At 43.6% G+C, this 20,293-nt stretch overlaps 1 long non-coding RNA gene across 2 annotated transcripts; it reads right to left on the bottom strand.

Annotated features, from left to right (window-relative positions):
* Positions 1 to 6,194: 6,194 nt before the first annotated feature.
* Positions 6,195 to 20,279, bottom strand: LOC309618853. Of its 2 annotated transcripts, none has more exons than XR_014238646.1 (2): positions 20,162 to 20,279; positions 6,195 to 18,780 (listed from the first exon to the last, which is right to left on the bottom strand). It is a non-coding gene; the product is annotated as an uncharacterized lncRNA (long non-coding RNA). The 2 variants fall into 2 exon arrangements; XR_014238647.1 differs by lacking the exon at positions 20,162 to 20,279 and adding an exon at positions 19,664 to 20,155.
* Between the last annotated feature and the right edge of the window lie 14 nt (positions 20,280 to 20,293).

Genomic DNA, 20,293 nt, shown 5'->3' with positions numbered 1-20,293 from the left:
TATTATCTCCTCTTCATTGAGGCTTCAGAAAGAAGCAAGATTACTTACTGCCCAAGGTTACTCAGGCAGCCTGACTCCAGAGATGAACTCCTAATCTCTATTCTTTTAAAACTTTCTTATGAACATAGAAGGATTACTATGTATATTTTACATAAAGAGTCTCCAAAGATGCAATTTGGCTGAGATGTTAAAATTAACTCTTGTCTAGTACTCCACAGCTTTCGCGTACATCATCTCATTTAATTTTCACAATAGGCATGTAATAGGTAGAATATTACCAGACAAAGATACTACAAAAAAAGAAAATTACAGACCAATATCACTAATGAATATGGATGCAAAAATCCTCAACAAAATACTAGCAAACAGAATCCAACAACACATTAAAAGGATCATACACCATGATCAAGTGGGATTTATCCCAGGGATGCAAGGATTCTTCAATATATGCAAATCAATCAGTGTGATACACCATATTAACAAATTGAAGTAGAAAAACCATATGATCATCTCAATAGATGCAGAAAAAGCTTTTGACAAAATTCAACACCGATTTATGATAAAAACTCTCCGGAAAGTGGGCATAGAGGGAAACTACCTCAACATAATAAAGGCCATATATGACAAACCCACAGCAAACAACATTCTCAATGGTGAAAAACTGAAAGCATTTCCTCTAAGATCAGGAACAAGACGAGGATGTCCACTCTCACCACTATTATTCAACATAGTTTTGGAAGTCCTAGCCACGGCAATCAGAGAAGAAAAAGAAATAAAAGGAATACAGATCGGAAAAGAAGAAGTAAAACTGTCACTGTTTGCAGATGACATGATACTATACATAGAGAATCCTAAAGATGCCACCAGAAAACTACTAGAGCTAATCAATGATTTTGGTGAAGTTGCAGGATACAAAATTAATGCACAGAAATCTCTTGCATTCCTATACACTAATGATGAAAAATCTGGAAGAGAAATTAAGGAAACACTCCCATTTACCACTGCAACAAAAAGAATAAAATACCTAGGAATAAACCTACCTAGGGAGACAAAAGACCTGTATTCAGAAAACTATAAGACACTGATGAAAGAAATTAAAGATGATACCAACAGATGGAGAGATATACCATGTTCTTGGATTGGAAGAATCAATGTCGTGAAAATGACTATACTACCCAAAGCAATCTACAGATTCAATGCAATCCCTATCAAATTAACAATGGCATTTTTTACGGAACTAGAACAAATCATCTTAAAATTTGTATGGAGACACAAAAGACGCTGAATAGCCAAAGCAGTCTTGAGGGAAAAAAACGGAGCTGGAGGAATCAGACTCCCTGACTTCAGACTATACTACAAAGCTACAGTCATCAAGACAATATGGTACTGGCACAAAAACAGAAACATACATCAATGGAACAAGATAGAAAGCCCAGAGGTAAACCCATGCACTTATGGTCAACTAATCTATGACAAAGGAGGCAAGGATATACAATGGAGAAAAGACAGTCTCTTCAATAAGTGGTGCTGGGAAAACTGGACAGCTACATGTAAAAGAATGAAATTAGAACACTCCCTAACACCATACACAAAAATAAACTCATGGATTAGAGACCTAAATGTAAGACCGGACACTATAAAACTCTTACAGGAAAACATAGGAAGAACACTCTTTGACATAAATCACAGCAAGATCTTTTTTGATCCACCTCCTAGAGTAATGGAAATAAAAACAAAAATAAACAAATGGGACCTAATGAAATTTCAAAGCTTTTGCACAGCAAAGGAAACCATAAATAAGATGAAAAGGCAACCCTCAGAACGGGAGAAAATATTTGCAAATGAATCAACAGACAAAGGATTAATCTCCAAAATAAATAAACAGCTCATGCAGCTCAATATTAAAAAAAAAACCCAATCCAAAAATGGGCAGAAGACCTAAATAGACATTTCTCCAAAGAAGACATACAGATGGCCAAGAAGCACATGAAAAGCTGCTCAACATCACTAATTATTAGAGAAATGCAAATCAAAACTACAAATGAGGTATCACCTCACACCAGTTAGAATGGGCTTCATCAGAAAATCTACAAACAACAAATGCTGGAGGGGGTGTGGAGAAAGGGAACCCTCTTGCACTGTTGGTGAGAATATAAACTGATACAGCCACTATGGAGAACAATATGGAAGTTCCTTAAAAAACTAAAAATAGAATTACCATATGATCCAGCAATCCCACTACTGGGCATAGAGAAAACCACAATTCAAAAAGACACATGGACCCCAATGTTCATTGCAGCACTATTTACAATAGCCAGGTCATGGAAGCAACCTAAATGCCCATCGACAGACGAATAGATAAAGAAGATGTGGTACATACATACAATGGAATATTACTCAGCCATAAAAAGGAATGAAATTGGGTCATTTGTTGAGACGTGGATGGATCTAGAGACTGTCATACAGAGTGTAGTAAGTCAGAAACAGAAAAACAAATATCGTATATTAACGCATATATGTGGAACCTAGAAAAATGGTACAGATGAACCAGTTTGCAGGGCAGAAATTGAGACACAGATGTAGAGAACAAACATATAGACACCAAGGGGGGAAAGCCGCGGGGGGGTGGGGGTGGTGCTGTGATGAATTGGGCAATTGGGATTGACATGTATACACTGACATGTATACAATTGATGACTAATAAGAACCTGCTGTATAAAAAAATAAATTAAATTAAATTTAAAAAAATAGGTAGAATATTACATGTACAATAGGTAGAAAATGCAGATATTATTGTCCTTATTTTACAGAAGGCTAAGTCACAGAGGCTAGATGACTTGCCCAAGATTTTCCACTTAGTAAATGGCAGACCCAGGACTAACATCCTAGGTCTTTTGACTTCAGGTTCAAGTGCTTTCCCAACAAACACTCAATTTCTAGACCACTAACCTGCCTGAGAGCCAAAGTGTGAGCCAGCTAGTCTCTTGAAATCTGTTCTTACCTGACAACTTTGTGCATTTAAGGACCCAACATGTAAATTCTCAGGCAGTCTTAGAAGATGATGTGTGATTTTTATTGGTTGGGCCATACAGTGTGGGTTAGAGGTAAAAGGCCTGGAGTGAGGAATCTTGAAGTACTTTGGACAAATGGCTTCCTTTCTCTATGCCAGAATCAACTGTGCTTCATCAACCTCACAGAGCTGTTCTAAAGATAAAATGGCGGGACTTCCCTGGTGGCACAGTGATTAAGAATCCACCTGCCGGGCTTCCCTGGTGGCGCAGTGGTTAAGAATCTGCCTGCCAATGCAGGGGACACGGGTTCGAGCCCTGGTCCAGGAAGATCCCACATGCCGCGGAGCAACTAAGCCTGTGCGCCACGACTACTGAGCCTGCGCTCTAGAGCCTGTGAGCCACAACTACTGAGCCCCTGAGCCACAACTACTGAAGCCCGCATGCCTAGATCCCGTGCTCCGCAACAAGAGAAGCCACTGCAATGAGAAGCCCGCGCACTGCAACGAAGAGTAGCCCCCACTCGCCACAACTAGAGAAAGCCTGCGCGCAGCAACAAAGACCCAACTCAGCCATAAATAAATAAATAAATAAATAAATAAGTTAAAAAAAAAAAAAAAAGTCCACCTGCCAACGCAGGGGACATGGCTTCGAGCCCTGGTCCGGGAAGATCACACATGCCACGGAGCAACTAAGCCCGTGCACCACAACTACTGAGCCTGTGCTCTAGAGCCCACGAGCCACAACTACTGAGCCTGAGTGCCGCAACTATTGAAGCCCACGCGCCTAGAGCCCGTGCTCCACAAGAGAAGCCACCGCAATGAGAAGCCTGCACACCACAATGAAAAGCCCTCACACTGCAGTGAAGAGTAGCCCCTGCTCTCCGCAAATAGAAAAAGCCCGCGCGCAGCAACGAAGACCCAATGCAGCCAAATATAAATAAATAAATAAATTTATTTTAAAAAAAAAAGATAAAATGGCATATTATTGGACAGAGGCAATCTTCCCTTGGAGAGAAGGGTAATGTGGGTAATCTCAAGAATATGGAGTTTAAATTTTATTCTAAAGCCGAAGTACCAGGAGTAGAGAGCCTGGACAGTTGAAGAAGAGTTGGTGGAGGTGGCACAGCTGAAGAATTGGATCTTCTGAATCCAGAGAGTCGTGGTCCTTCTTGATAAGCTGGCAAAAGACACTAAGTTGACCTAGCTGGAGGAATGCAAAGGCAGGCATGTAGAGGAGATCCCTGTCCTCTCCTTACCCAGGTATCATGCCCAACCAGCTGTCTCTTATTCCCTTCTCTATCACTGATAGCTTCTCCTGGCATGGGTATGATGGGAGGATAAAGTCCTCATCTGAAAATTAACCCCTGTCTGTTTCCTCCAATTAAAAAAGCCATGGCTTTGAGGAGGCTGCATGCTGCTAAGGGGAGATGTCTTGCCTTACAAAGCATCTTCTAGCTTGCAAGAAAACCTTTGTCACTGTCCCCCTATCATCTTTATCAACATAATTGTCACTAATTAATTCACTTGTCACAAATTTATTGAAATGACCACAACGTGCCAGACATAGAGCTAGGCACTAAGGAATGACAATAATGTTCGGAGACATACTTCCTATTCTGGAGTTCACAGCCCAGCAGGCCTTGAAGCCTGTAAGCAGAAGTGGTCTAGATGCTGTTCTGATTGAGACATGAGCTGGGTCCTGCTTTCAGGGAGGTCAGAGGCAGGCACTCAAAAACATCAAAAGTGGAGGATTACCTACACCAAGTATATCAATAAATTGTTTTTCATCTATGGGAGAATTACTTGCCTTAGAGGGTTCCAACAGCAAATGCTTAGTCCCTTGATCCCAGCCTGATCTTGGGATGTCCATAGCTGTCACAAATAAATGAGGACTCAAGGAACTGGAGTTATTTTTCCTACAAGTGTGAGTCAGAGATACAGCCCCTCCGCAAACAGTCCCTATAAGGCCTGGGGTCTTCAAAGCTGCAGAAGTCTGAGGGGACTACCAAGGATGAAAGGCTGAGGAGAATTCTGGAAGATCAGAGGATCCACAAGGAGGCCTTATCCTGCTGGCTACTGAATTAAGAGAAGGCTGGGGCTGTCATAGCCAAGAGCAGCTTTCCAGTTCTGAAGGCGCTGTCCGGCCCTACTTCCAGGGCACCTTGACCCTCACCCTGTGCATTTATGCCATGATAACCAACAAGAATGGAAATTCTAAATCGCCATTTTTACCCTTCAGAATCTGATACTCAGTAGCACTTGTTCAGCAGGGACTAGAGAAGTCTTGACATTCCTTGGTACCTGGGGGACTATCTCTGAACTTCCTGGTAAATGTCTATGTACTTACGTCTTTGGCCCCTGGGATCCAAAATGATAAAAATGAAAAATAAAATGACACAGACACACAGTGTCTGTTTCTGACCTACCTCCTTCCCTCAGCCTCTGTCTGAAATGTCAGGCCCAGTTCCTCAGGGAACGAGATCCTGAGGAAATGGGGTCAGAGCTAAAGGAGCAGAGCAGCCTGAGAGGGATTGGGAAGGAGTGTTGAGGGAACGAATGAGGTTATGGGAACAGAGTAGGGAGGGGGGCCTAGCCCTCAACCTCTCTCCCACTCTGGTGGCCTCCCTCTCCCTACATCCCTGCCCTATTACTCCCGAGGTAACCGTGGCCTGGATTTTGACCTTCGGTACTCTGACACACTTTGTCCCTTGCTGCGGCCCACCACTTTCTATCCTCTGCTTAGTTATCTCACTTGTTCATTCTCCTTCTTTCAGACTGGGTGATGTTCACTCCTTAATTCTTCTTTTCCTCTCGGTGGGAATCAAACTTTCCTGTTAAACTGCAGCCTTTTAAAACTGAACCTTCCTCGTCTTTAACAATAAAGGATTTGTTGGATGTTTTAAAATAGGTAAAGGGTAAATGTGGGATCAGAGACATCAAAATTTTGGAATACAGGACCTAGTGGCGTTCCATGAAAAATACAAAGTAGATCTTTTTGGAAGAACTGGAAGAGACATTAGAGACTGTATATGATCCAGTCCCTTCATTTTACAAATGGAGAAGTGGGTGCTGAGACAAGGGGATGAATTGCCGGAGGCCACTTGGCAAATCAGAGGCAGGACAGGAGACCAGGGCTCCTGCATCCTGGTCAGTGTTGCCTCAAAACATAAATAAATAACTTCCAAAAGAATTTATATGGCGGGCTTCCCTGGTGGCGCAGTGGTTGAGAATCTGCCTGCTAATGCAGGGGACACGGGTTCGAGCCCTGGTCTGGGAAGATCCCACATGCCGCGGAGCAGCTGGGCCCGTGAGCCACAATTACTGAGCCTGCGTGTCTGGAGCCTGTTCTCCGCAACAAGAGAGGCCGCGATAGTGAGAGGCCCGCGCACAGCGATGAAGAGTGGTCCCCACTTGCCACAACTAGAGAAAGCCCTCGCACAGAAACGAAGACCCAACACAGCCATAAATTAAAAATAAATAAATAAATAAATAAATAAATAAAAATTAAAAAAAAAAAAAGAATTTATATGGCATACTATTCAGCAATAAAAAGGAATAAACTACTGATATATGCTACAATGTGGATGGACCTTAAAAAACATTATGCTAAGTAAAAGAAGCCAGATGCAAAAGACTACATATTGTATGATTCCATTTATATGAACTATCCGGAAAAGGCAAATTTATAGAGACAGAAAGCAGATCAGTGGTTGCCTAGGGCTAGGAGTAGAAGCAGGGATGACCTGCAAACAGGCACAATGGAACCTTTTGGGGTGATGGAAATGATCTAAAACTGGAATGTGGTGATGGTTGCACAACTCTATAAACTTAATAAAAATCATAGAATTATACATGTATAATAAGTGAATTTTATGGTATATAATTTATGCCTCAATCAATCTGTTTAAAAAAAAAAGGATTTAGATATGTTTATGGATGAGAGATCTATGATGTATGTCAGACCCTGCTAATCTTAAGGGAACATCTAATGAAAAAGATATACCTACCCCCATGATATCCATAAAAGTTCACTGTGAAAGACATAAGAGTTGGTTCTTTGACCTATGAAATACCCAGGTTAGCATTCTTCATTTTTAAAAAGTGTCCTCCTGGGGCCTTCCCCGGCGGTCCAGTGGTTAAGACGCCGCGCTCCCACTGCAGGGGGCGCGGGTTCAATCCCTGGTCGGGGAGCTAGGGTCCCGCATGCCGTGTGGCACGGCCAAAAAAATAAAAAATAAAAAAAATAAAAAGTGTCCTCCTCACTAAAATGTGTAAGTTTCCTGAGGAGAACAGGTGTGTCTTTGTCCTCAGGCTAATTACTACACCTAGCACTGTGACCAGCATGCAGATGGTGCTTCACAAAAAATGAATTAAAATAAACTTTAGTTCTGCTGTGTTATGTGATTATGGGTACCTCGAGGGACCATCTGGTTTCTAGAGCAGTACCTCGGTGGGAAGAGTTTGCATCCCCTACACACTCCCAGGCCCCTCAGAGAGTAAAGTCTCTGGAGAGGAGATGCTGGTTGCATACATTCCCAGGAGACTGTATATAAACCAAAAGGCCTATTCGTTTCACCCCCTTTAGACCTCTCCTTTCTCTGCTATTGTTCCCATTTACCTTCTCCAGGTCAGCCTCAAAAATACAATGACCCCTGGAGCAAAGAAGCTACAATACCCTAAACATTCTTCATCTAATTCCACACCTAATCCTTTTCCCTTCCCCTCACACCATGCACCAAATCAGGAATCAAGTACCATGAAATCCAGTTCAAATATATTATAAATATAACAGAAGGGACAAGTGATGTGAAAGTTGGTCTGTAGTTTAATTTCCTTCAGTCCTAGGGCATAGGCTCAGAACTTGTTTTCAGAGCCAAGAATATTACCTAAAGGGCTTTTGTAATAGACAACTGCAAAATATCACCACAGATGTATCCTCAGTTTTATCTTCTGAGCTTGGATATGATATTCCCCCTCCCTCCCTGCAATTCCACCATCTTCATCACCAGCTTCAACTTCTAATCAGACCTCAGTTCCTTCTAGCATTCCTCAACTGACCCTGTGAGGCACTAATGATGCCCCCAGGACTTAAGTGTTCGGTTTTTAGCCCATTATTTTGTGCTACCTTATGGGTAGCTTCATAATTCCTCTTCAATCATTTTATATATGTTTGTCCTTTCTCCCCAGTTCTGAGCAAAGGGACTCATTTGCTCTGTTATTTCTTGTCAGCTACTAGTGCAAGCCACTACGTCCGGTGATGTTGAGGCAATGTTGGTTGTTTTTCCAACTAATGTTTCTGATCACTCCTGAAGGCTGAGGCTAAAAGCCCTGCAGGAACTTCCCTGGTGGTCCAGTGGTTAAGACTCCATGCTCCCAATGCACGGGGCCCGGGTTCGATCCCTGGTCAGGGAACTAGATCCCGCATGCCACAACTCAAAGATCCTGCGTGCCACAACTAAGACCCAGCGCAGCCAAATACATAAATAAATAATAAATAAAGCAACACTATAAAAAAAAAAAAAAAAAAGCCCTGCAGACTAAAAGTAGGGAAGGCTCCAGGTTCTGTGAGGTCTAATACTTATATAATTTGGGGGTTCCTCTTTAGGTTAAATAGTAAAATAATTATAGGATTAGGGAGAAGGACTTGGAAGGGTTCTGTGCAAGTGAGGGCTCTGACTCTTAAGTTTCATTAGCTTCATTGTAAATCTGTTTCTGACTGAAAAAAATGAAGCCTGGTTACATCCCATCCAACTCTTCAGCCCTGATTGATCAGGTGCCTATTCCTGGCTTTTCCTGTGGATAACCTGTACCCAGCACACCTATTCCACAAGAAGGCTCTGGCTCAACAAAATGGCCTTGGGAGCCAAGTCTCTCTATTTAGTGAAAAAGTCCCAAAGGGCTGGATTAACACTCCTCCCACTTAGTAACTTGGAGGCACTTAGAATAATGCTCCTTTCAGAGCAGGTGATTTCTTGCTATGCATGGTGGAGGGTGAGGACCTTGTATCCAATTCTTCCTGGAAGACCCTGATGGCTCAAAGCCTCGAGGAGTTGTGTTGTTATGCAGCAGAAGGGCCTGGAATGTTCCAGTACATTCCACCAGTGGCCTCTGTGACCCCTGCTTCTATTCAACTTGGGCAAAGTCCTGGTAATCTACAAAGTAGCGTGTATTCTGCTGGGGTAGGAAGCAGCTTAGTCTTACTTCTTCCATGCCACTCTGATAGTATCATACAAGTTGGCACCTTTCTTGGAAGTCCCACCCAGAAGCTCCATCCAATTCTCTGACCTACTGGGTGTTTGCCCAGAATGTCAAGTCAGGGTCTAGATCTCAACCCTGTTAATTTTTTGGCCATATACACCCAATTTTGAATTCTTCCCCAAAAATTCTTCCTGGGATCTCTGAATCTGTGGTGGGTCTGCATTCCTCAGAATGCCCAAGAAGCTTGTGCCACCTGTGGAGACACTAACATCAGGGCCCCAGAAAGAAGGTAGTATAATTAGGATGCTATAGACCATGTGCCCCAACTACACAGCATAGAAGAATACTTCTGCTTACTGGGAGCTTCCTATAGGCTAAGTAATTTGCACACATAGTATTATTTAACCCTCAGTCCTATCCAGTTGGTGTAACTATCCCCAATTCACAGGTGAGAAAACTGAGGCTCAGAAAGGTTAGGAAATGTATTGGAGGTTATCTAGCTAGAGAAGACAGGTTCATCTGCTTTCAAAGACTGTGTATAACCACTACTGGGGGGTTCAGTGGACTAGGTCAGAGGGATGCAGACCTAGAGGTCCACTCCTTACCCAGAAGTTGAAGGTCAGAGTTAGGAATACAGACCAGACCCTATAACCCACTTCCCTGCCTCCCTGTCACCTCCCCTAGCCCTAAACTCTCTAGAACTCTTTGTTTACAGTGCAGAGAAGCAGTGCTCAGAAATTATGGAGGTGAGTCTGGCAGGTTCCAGCTGTTCTTGGTGAGGGAGTTGAACATTTTTTGGAACTTCTCCTTGACAAAAGCATGGACTAAATGCACTTCCTTTCTCCAAGCTTCCTACCTTGGGGAAGGAGAGAGATGGGGAAGCTGGGGGATTTCCATTTAGGAGAAACCAGAGACGATCAAAGGAGGTAGGAGGGTGGTGCTGCCCTTTAAGAAAGACTGCCAGAGCTCTGGAACTTGGACTCTTAAGAAACTTCTGTAATGTGCCAAGTAAAGTGAGAAAGCTCTTCCTGGGGTCAAAAGAGGAGCTACAAGAGGAGGCCCTAGGGGAGACTTGGCAGAAAAGGGTGGGAAGGAAGTCAGACTCTATCCAGGACCAAAAGTGTGGTTTAATTCTGAACCCACCAAAACCAAAAAAAAGAAAGGGGCTCACCCCTTGACTCCCTACGTCCAGGGTGGGACAGCCAAATAAGGGGAACTCTCGCCGGACTGTGCTCTCCATTTTGACACAAAACACTGGCTGTACTGCCTGCCCAGCCTGCCAGAGAGCTGCTGGAAAGAGCCACTGACCGCTGCATTTGGTTGATAAATGATGGGCACCCCTGCCTGCTGCCCATTCTCTTTTTTCTCCCTGCTTAGTTTGCAGCCTTCTGCCTGGCAGGGAGCCCCAGAATAAGGGTGGGAGAGAAGGGTCCTCCAGACAGTATTTAGTCCTTAGTGATTTATAGGCTGCTGGAAGGGGAGGGGGGATGTCAGACAGGGGAAGCCCCTGGGACTAGTTTCCATGATGCATCAGCACACCATTGACAAGAGTCTAAGTATTTTCCTGATGCCTGTGCCTTCAGGCCCCTCTTTGAGAGAAGATACAGCCCTTACCCCTCTGGTACCAGGTAGCATGAGACCAGCAGAGCTGGCTGGGAAATGAACATACAACCAAATCCTCAACCTTTACTTTAAACCACACACTGCTGGGAGAGGGAAGAAGTAAGTGAGGATGAGCAGCTCAGTAGTTGTTTTTGGAGGATTTATTTTTTTAATGTACGAGAATTCTTTTGAACCCTCCATGGCTCTAAGAAAAACTATTTGAAATGTCCCTGCTTAAGGGGCCGGGTGGGGGGGGGGGCAGGTAAGTGCCAGGGATGGAAGGCTAAATGCCAGGGAGGCTGGTTGCAGGGATTCTTGGAACCAGGGCTATTGGCCTCCCTGCTGTGGGCTCAGGAATACCAGCCCCAGGCTCTGGTTGCCCTGAGAGATGCAGCCATTTTTACTTCTGATTGAAGGGCACCACCTTCTGGGATTTTCCCTTCTTTGGTGAAAACCTGAGTAGAATATGCCCAGGGAACCAATGGGGCATGTGCCCAGGAGTCTGGAGGGCACTGGAGATAACAATGTGAGGCAGGGTGAGATCAATGCTTTTTATAGCTTAGAGTTTGGTCCCTGCTGGTGGAGAGAAGATGCATTTTGTGAGAGTGTATGGTAATTGCTCTTCATAAGGATGATCTCAAAAGGTCAAGGGATGGGCCTTGAATAGCCCTAATGTCCCTGAAATAGTCTATTGTATAGCTATTGTCCATACATGTAAAGGAAACCTTCTTGACCCTATTCATACTTTTCTGCCTCTGGGATTTCCCAAGTGAAAATTGTATTCTACTTTATCCCCAGACCCAAGTCTACCTCTTTTAAGCTTCAACAACAAAATAGTTCAACATACATTTCTTGAGCTCCTACTATGTGCCAGGCATCGTGCTAGGTGCTGGGAATATAAATAACACACAGTCTCTTCTCTGGGGAGTCCACAGTCTAGTTTTTGAAAAATTTTCCTTCGCACTGACTTTTCAGATTTGGTAAATAAATCTGCATCTATACCCTTTATATTTTCATATGCATGGATCATAGTCTCAGCTTCCATCTTTCCACAATCTTTAAAATTTTGCCTCATATGGTAACCTCCATTTTCCCCTTGACCAATTTAGATAACTTTCTTTGGACCCTGATATGTCTTCTTAGGAGTTGAGTGACCAGAATTAGACACCATATTTCATATACAAATGCTATATGAATGTGTGTACAGGAGTAATGCTATGTTGTCTAACTTCCTTCATTTATCATTATTATTGCCATTCTTTCATACATCCAGTAGTTACTGAGTACCTATTAAGCACTCTGTACTGTGCTGGGTGCTGAGAATGCAATGGTAAGTAAAATGGACACTGCTCTCATGAAACCTAGTCTGGGTATGTGTTGGGAGGACAGAAGCAAAGAATCCAAACAGTCACACAAATAGATATATAATTATAAACTGAGACAAATGTTATGAAGAAAAATGCCGGGTGCTGTAACAGTATAGAAATAAGGGCTTTGGTCTAGTCTGGACGCTTCGGGAAATAGTTCCCTGAGGAAATGACATTTGACCTTAGATCTGAAGGATCAGTGGAAAGAGGTGAAGAAGAGAATGAGGGAAGAACATTCCAGACAGAGTAAAGAGTATGTGCAAAGATCCTGAGGTGGAAGGAACCAGGGACTCCTGAGAATTGCAGGAAGGCCAATGAGGTTAAAGCACAGAGAATGAGGTTGTGTGGGATGGGCTGGAGAATTAACCAAAGGGCAGATCATGCAGGTCACTGCAGGCCAGGTAAGAATTTCAGTCTTTATCCTACAGAAGATCATGGAACCAAAGTCTTTACAGAAGAGCTTTTTTCCCCAGATTATTAATGCTGCTTATACTTGTCTTAAAGGAGAACAGTAATGATAGTCTGAACTATTAGGAACTTTCCCAGTTTCCTGGCATGGTGTGGCTATGTCTGGCTGGCCCTGGGGAGGCCCAAAGCTGATGAACCGGCCCCAGCCTGGCAGCCCTCAGGCAAGGGATGGCCACTGTCAGTATGGACAGAGGTGCAGGGGTGGAAGGTGGGTGGAGTGCTTTGCCTGAGGTATCAGCCCCACAGTGACATTTGGAACAGCCCCAAGCCTATGGCTCTTGTTCCTTGATAAGTCTATCATGTGTACCCCCCCCCCCCATTTAAATGGTCTTCTCACCCTGCCACCCTTCCTACAGCAGCTGTGCGCCCCACCCAATCTGGGGAAGGCCTCTGGATAAGAACTCTGACTCTGCCCAGAACCTGAGGTCTTGGCCTTCTGAGTTCAGGCCTTAGTACTATCTGGAACCATGTATATACATATCCCTGATAGTTTTCCAGAGTTATTAATGGAAGCCATGGGAGAATAGGGTCATGATGGTTGGACTTGGTCTTTCTGAAGCCCTCTCTTTCCTTCCAGGCCTATCTTTGGAGAATGTGGTCTGGTGTAGTGACATCTACTGGCAAGGCTAGGCAGGTAAAAAAAATGACCAGATGCCCACTCATCCTCAAGTAATTTCCAGACTAGTAAGAAAATCATCCTTAACCCCTGAGATTGGGTTGGGTCAGTAACTTCAGTTGGTTAGAGCAAGACTAAGAAGAGCAGGGTTGTGAGTTTGGACCATGTATGTGCTGATTTACCTTAAATAGAGAAATTATTTTCCTAGTTGTAGCCCGCATCCCTCACCCTGGCAGTTGATTCACATTTGGGTACAATTAGTCACAAGGGAGACTGACTGAGCATGTGTAAGTGACTCAGAGAGAACCATTCCTAGCCCCAGTTCCTGGGAAAGCATCTCCCAACAAATGAAATGACCTTCAGTTTACAAACGGCAGAACGCAGGGTCATTTTTCACCCTCCTGAGGTTGACTGGTTTGCGAATTTTTTTCCTAGTACTCAGTTTCTCCTAGGTCATCAGGAAAATAGTGTCAACACGACCATCTTCAAAGTTTCTATAGTGGGCAAGAGTGACTACAGCTTTTAAAGCGGCCCCTCAGTTCTTGCTGAGGTAAGACATAACCTGCCTCCCCACTGCTTTCATCCATGTCATCTACACATTCTGTTCATAATATCATTCTCCTTCTCAATAGCATGCATACTTGACAAAGAGTTTACCACTAGAGGTAACAGGGAAGCCAGAGAGAAAGAGTGAGGAGAAACTACTAGAGAAATCATTATGAAGCAAATCTTCTGCTTTCTTAGTAACACTGATTCCATAGCTGAATGTGGCTCAGACAAAGCATCTATCTTTCATACAAACTTAAAAGAAAATCATCAAGACCTCAGTAGAGAAATGAGTAATACATAGGATTTCATGGAAGAGGAAACAGGACTAGTAAAGAAACACATGGAAGACTGAAGTCTATCCTAACTAGAAATAAAATGAAAAGCACATTTGAGGTGCAGTTTTCATTTTTTTACTAAACTTGCAAGATTTTATTAAGTGGTAACACTCAGTTCTGGGAACATCTTAAAATTGGTATCCTCCCACAATGATGGTGACACTTTAAATTTAGGCAAGTCTTTGGGGAAAGAAATAAAGCAATGTATAAGAGGCAGAAATAAAAACAGGAGAGCTACAGATGCATGCAGACTCTCACTGCAGCATTGACTTAAAAGACCCTCAATAATCCCAAATAGGGGAGTGAGAGGACATTATGTCACAGAGCCACATTGCAATGTCACACGGCAATTACAATTACAATTATGAGGACTACAGAGAAACATGGGAAATATTGAGAATGTGTAAAAAATGTGAAATTTCATGTAAACAATGAGTGCATTTATACAAAACGTGTACATGTAATAAAATGTACACATGTGGAGAAAAATTGGAAGGCAATATGCAAAAAATAAAAATAGCTCTATGGCACCAGTGAGATTAAGGATGTCTTTTATTTTTTCAGACATTTATTTAGTGTTATTATACTGCGTTAGTAACTTTTGAAAAGGTGGAGAGGGTTGGTGCCGGTGAACGTCATACTCCCCCCGCCCCCTCCTATACACACTTGTCCTAAATCGTCAGCTGGAGGAGGAAAAGACCATGTGTGTTTATTCACAGTGTGCACTCAGCTCCTACCCAATGCCTAGCACTTATCAGATGCTCAATAAACATAAGTTGAATGAATAAATGAAAATGCCTGCAGTCTAAAAAGTCTCAACCCATGATCACTGAGTACATTCCATCCTGGGGAATAAAGAATTTGGTTTTGCTAGAATTAAAAATAAAAAAAGAAGGCCCATCCATAACAGCAATTCCCTGGTTTTCTTGATAAGTGAATTTGGGCATGGAGAACCCAGGGAGAGACAGTCTGTTAAAGCAAACCCAATTACCACCCAGGAACATATGTTGCCCTGAGGCCTCTGCTGCCATAACAACATTGCGTAACTATAACTACAGCCTTGGAGGCTTTGGCCCTGTCAAATAAGGAAAAGGATGTCTCCATTGTATGAGGGCTTTGTGCTCAGATTGGCTTCCCTAGGGAGCTTGGATTAGGGAAAGGGAGGTAGATAAGTGGAAGAAAGGAGGAGATGAAGGGCAGGAGTGGGAGAAGAACTGCTACTGAATCAGGATCAGAGTGATTTTTTTTTTTACTTTTAGCAATTTTCAAAATGCAGTTATTTGACTGTTTAGTTTTGGTCGTTATTTATAACCCCAGCTACAGAGGTGGGGAACAGTGACTGAGCCTGCTGGGATCTGTCCAATACCTTCCCCCAGGGCGGGGCTGGGGTGGGTGGTGGATAAGGTGATCCAAGAACCAAATTAACAAGTAACCAAGAAGGTAAGAGAAGTTCCAGGCCATCTCCAGCAAGAGTAAGAAAGGAGGGACCACTAATGACCTCACTGACTCTATTTTTTTTCAATTAAAAAAAAAATTTTAATTATTTGTTTATTTATTTCCACTGACTCTATTTTTAAGGCAGCTGTGAGTGAAAAGATTTTAATATGAATTATAGTCACATCAGCAAATTCTGAGATTCTTGCAGAGGGACAGAGACTAGGCCAACACTTTTACTCAGAAGTTGCGAGATTGGCCTGGCTACACTAGCATTGTCTTTAAAAGGTCAAGGCATGCTTCCCCACCTTACAGGACAGTTATCTGCACACAGAGGAAACTGCTATCCCTAACCCCTCCTGGTCAAAAAGAGGCTTAGAGGTGAGAGGGTGGCTGGTTCTGAGCCAACACCTGGCAGTGGCCACCCCATTTACTGAGCCCTTTTAGATGCCAGCAAGGGAGAAGCTGGAGATGATGTGGCCAGCCAGGCAAGGCTCCCAACCTCCAGGAACTCCCAGGCCTTTGAAGCAAACAATGGACAACTACACTTTGTATTTGAAATATGGTACCCACCATTTTACTAGCAAGGGGAGCATTTGAAAGGAAGTTGAGGGATCTTTTAGGGAGCTTCAAATGTAACTAAGGAGACAAGATACAGGTATGAGAAAGAAACTTCACAAGAACATACACAAAAGATTACCCCCGCTACCCCTGCCCTGTTTGGTTCCTCCTCAGCTCTGGGTAAGGGTATTATTATGGAAGCGTTCTGACTGGTCTCCCTGCCACTCTGATCAGTCCCCCTCACAGCTTTCAGAAAGAGATCTCTAAAGTTCAAGTCAATCGTGGGAATCCTCTGATTAAAGTCCTTCAGAGATTCCCCCTCACCTCCAGCCCAGGCTCCTCAGCAGGGCATTCAAGGCTCTGCATGAACTGGTTCCCAAAACCATTCCTGCCTCTTCTTATGTCAACCACTCCAAATCCAGTCATGCCCTTAGTCACCCACACACAGTACTGCTCCACACCTCTGTGCTTTTGCACATGCTGTTCCCTCTGCATAGAAAGCCCTTACTCTCCTTGTCCTCTGGCAAACTTACTCGTCCTATGAAGTTCTACTTGTTTCACCTCCTCTATGCATCCTTTCCTAAACCCTCCTGATAAAACCGTCCACTTCCTCCTCTGTACCACACTTCTGAACCTTGCTCATCTTTCTATTTTTCCATTAATACTCTTATAGTGTTTTGGCACAACAAGCTTACTGGCCTGGGGAAACACGATGTTTTATCCATCTTGCTTTGACTCAATGCCTGATATATAATGCCTGGGTAATCATCTTGCTCAACAGACAAAAGCAAACAACCATCGAGACCATATAAAGCTATATTCACAAACATTAAGATGTTACTGCCATAACTAGGGTAACTGGAATAATAAATATCAGTAACAACAGCCATTTATTGCCAAAGTAAGAGCACTTAGTCTGTCAGGAACTGTGCTAAGCTCTCTGTAACAATCATTTCCTTTAATCCTTATAACAACGCTGTGAAGTGGCTATTCACATCTCCACTTCACAGATGAGAAAACTGAGGCACAGGTAAAATTTTATAACTTGTCCAAGAGCAATGCAGACAGAAAGTGACAGAGCTAAAATTCAAATCCAGATCTGACACCAAACCCTGTACTGGACGCTAGAAGAGCTGATGCATAAAACAAATAGGAGTTACGTTCCTCTTACTTTTTAGGGAAGGAGAGAGGGAAACAGAACATCTACCAAACTGTATAAGGAAAAGTACACATAAAGCAGTAAGTGCAAAATAACATAAATCCCTATGCCCTAATACCTTAGGAAGAATAAATCAGGAAAGACCTTCTGAAGAAAGTAAATATTAAAGAAGGTTGCGAGATGCATCAAGGCAGGAAGAAAAGCCTGTGTGAAAGCATAAAAGCAGGAAGAGCAGTGGAGCTACCCATGTGAAGTCTGGCGGACAAGTATGGGCAGGGGGCAACTGGTAAAAGGCTTTGAAACGAACATCAGTTCCTGCTTTGAGCAATAACTGTATCATGATGAAAATAAAACTCAAAGTAAAGATTATGTTTGGTTCAAAAAAAGAAAGGAAGAGAGCAAAAACCTTTTAGGATTTCCCCTTCCCCATTCTAAATATACCTAGCTAAAAAAAAAAAAAAGGGACTTCCCTGGTGGCGCAGTGGTTAAGAATCCACCTGCCAATGCAGGGGACACAGGTTCGATCCCTGGTCCAGGAAGATCTCACATGCCAGGGAGCAACTGAGCTCATGCGCCACAACTACTGAACTACTGAGCCCACGTGCTGCAACTACTGAAGCCCATGCACCTAGAGGCTGTGCTCTGCAACGAGAAGCCACCACAATGAGAAGCCCACGCACCGCAACTAAGACCCAATACAGCCCCCCAAAAAAATGTATATATATATATATATATATATATATATACACACACACCTAGCTGTTCGACTTTCATCTTCAGTACACACCTTTCTTACGATCACATTTCTACCTTCTTGGTGTTAGTTTTTTCATCTTTCTGCCAGAGGGTACACTTTCCCAGGACAAGAACCACGTCTAAAGGAAACTATAAACTCTTTTAATGCTACCTGCAGTGTTTGAAAATTCGGTGTAAGGGATTAACTAATGTTGAACATCTGTAATGCTGGTGTTTGTATTTTGAATGGCTAAGTCAGGATTTTATTCTAAAACACTAATTTCTAGGGAGGGATACTTCACCATCTTTGAGTGCTATACATTCAGAGACTGTGAAACAGTAAACATATTCTGATTGACTAGCAAGAATTTACTGTACGTAGAGCATGGTCTGGGTACTATTTATTTATTTATTATTTTTGGATGCGTTGGGTCTTCGTTGCTGCGCGCGGGCTTTTCTCTAGTTGCAGGAAGCCGCGGCTACTCTTCGCTGCGGTGCGCAGGCTTCTCATTGCGGTGTCTTCTCTTGTTGTGGAGCACAGGCTCTAGGCGCACGGGTTTCAGTAGCTATGGCGTGTGGGCTCAACACTTGTGGCTTGCGGGCTCTAGAGCACAGGCTCAGTAGTTGTGGCGCATGGGCTTAGTTGCTCTGCGGCATGTGGGATCTTCCCGGAACCCGGCTCGAACCTGTGTCCTCTGCATTGGCAGGTGGATTCTTAACCACTGTGCCACCAGGGAAGCCCAGCTCTGGGTAATATTAAGGATGGTATAAAAGAAATGAGATATGCTCTTAACATTAGAGCTCCTTACCAATAGTCGGGGAGCCACAACATCCAAGAGTAACCTCAGGAACACTCCAGTAAGTGCAAAATAACAGTAATAGTGTGAAATTAAACGCTGAAGTCCTGAGGGGATACATAAGAAGAAGAAACAGGAGCCCTTTCTAAATAAGCTCTTATGTGCAATTCAACCTAAGTAAGTTATTCAAAGGTATTTATAGTAAACACTAAAAGCTAAACACTAAATACTAAAAGCTGCCTGTGTTAACACCAGCCCAGGATATCTCCAAGGAGAGTACTAACCAAGGGTCTGGAACTTCAATTCTTCAGAGTCCTCTGTTCAGCACATTAATCAGATGTTTACCTTCTGCTGCTTTGTTCCTTAGCTCAGCTTCAGGGGGAAATCTCCATCTTACCTAGCCTCAGGTGAAACTGGGGTCCAGGATCCTAACTTAATGACTGAGCTGGCCTGGATTCCACCCCCTGCGCTCTGGGCCAAGCCTTGGTCTTCTCAAGGCTTTTCTTCCAGCGAGGCTAAATCCTCAATGCCTGCTGTCCACTTCCCAGCCTTTTCTTATGATTCTTCTAGCCTTACATCTTCCACAACTTCTCCTTTCAAGGCGCTCTCACTATTATTTAAAAATCAACGCCTTTCTGAGCTCCAGCTTTACTAAAAATATTCCTTCCTCTTCCCCCTTCCCCCAACTCCTGGCTCAAGCATCTGCATTTTGAGAGGTCACTTGGGCTAACGGGTTCAATGCTTCTCCGGCTCTGGTATGGCGCACACAAACACCCACACTCTCACCCTGCGGGCCACCCAAGGCTCTCAAACCCATACAGAATGTGCTCACCACAGAACTAAAGTGGCAGTTCTTTGGAGCTACAGCTTCTGGAGAATGGTTCTGTCTCCTTTCGCGAGTGAACGGATTAATTTACTTGCTGTTCGCTAAGGACAAGGACAATGTCTCCTCTACCAGACAAGAAACTTCCCGATGATAGACGCTACCCTTTCGTTCCTTTCACAAGCCCCCATTCTCACCACTCTGAGACAGAGGATGGCTGTTAAAATATAGTTTCTTCCGCAAAATATCCCTTCCCAACTTTGAGTTTATGTCATAAACGGAAACGTCCTTTAGCCAATTCGGCGACGAAGGGGTTAAGCCTCAGCAACCTGACGGATTCTGGGGCTTTCCTTCCCCGACTTCTGTAAATTAAAACAACCGGGAAGGGAAATGTTGCCCAAGGTAAAGATGAGAACCGTTAACTTCAACTGTCGGGCTTCTGCCCCGAACAGGAATGGCTACCCACGCCTACAAAGGGTGCCATTCCCCTAACTAAACACTGCTCACCCCGGTTTCCACCATCCGTGTCACTTCCTGACCAAGTCCAAAATGGCGCTCAGTAGCCTCACCAGAGGAACGAACCTCCCAGCATCCTCTCTGACCCGTAACGTCAGGTGACGGGAACCCCAGCCGGAAGTA

This window comes from Balaenoptera borealis (genome assembly GCF_965194805.1).
Source record: "Balaenoptera borealis genome assembly, chromosome: 20".
Classification (NCBI taxonomy): Eukaryota; Metazoa; Chordata; class Mammalia; order Artiodactyla; family Balaenopteridae; genus Balaenoptera; species Balaenoptera borealis.
The sequence above is the reverse complement of the archived record's forward strand: the minus strand, read 5'-3'. Positions and strand labels throughout refer to the sequence as shown.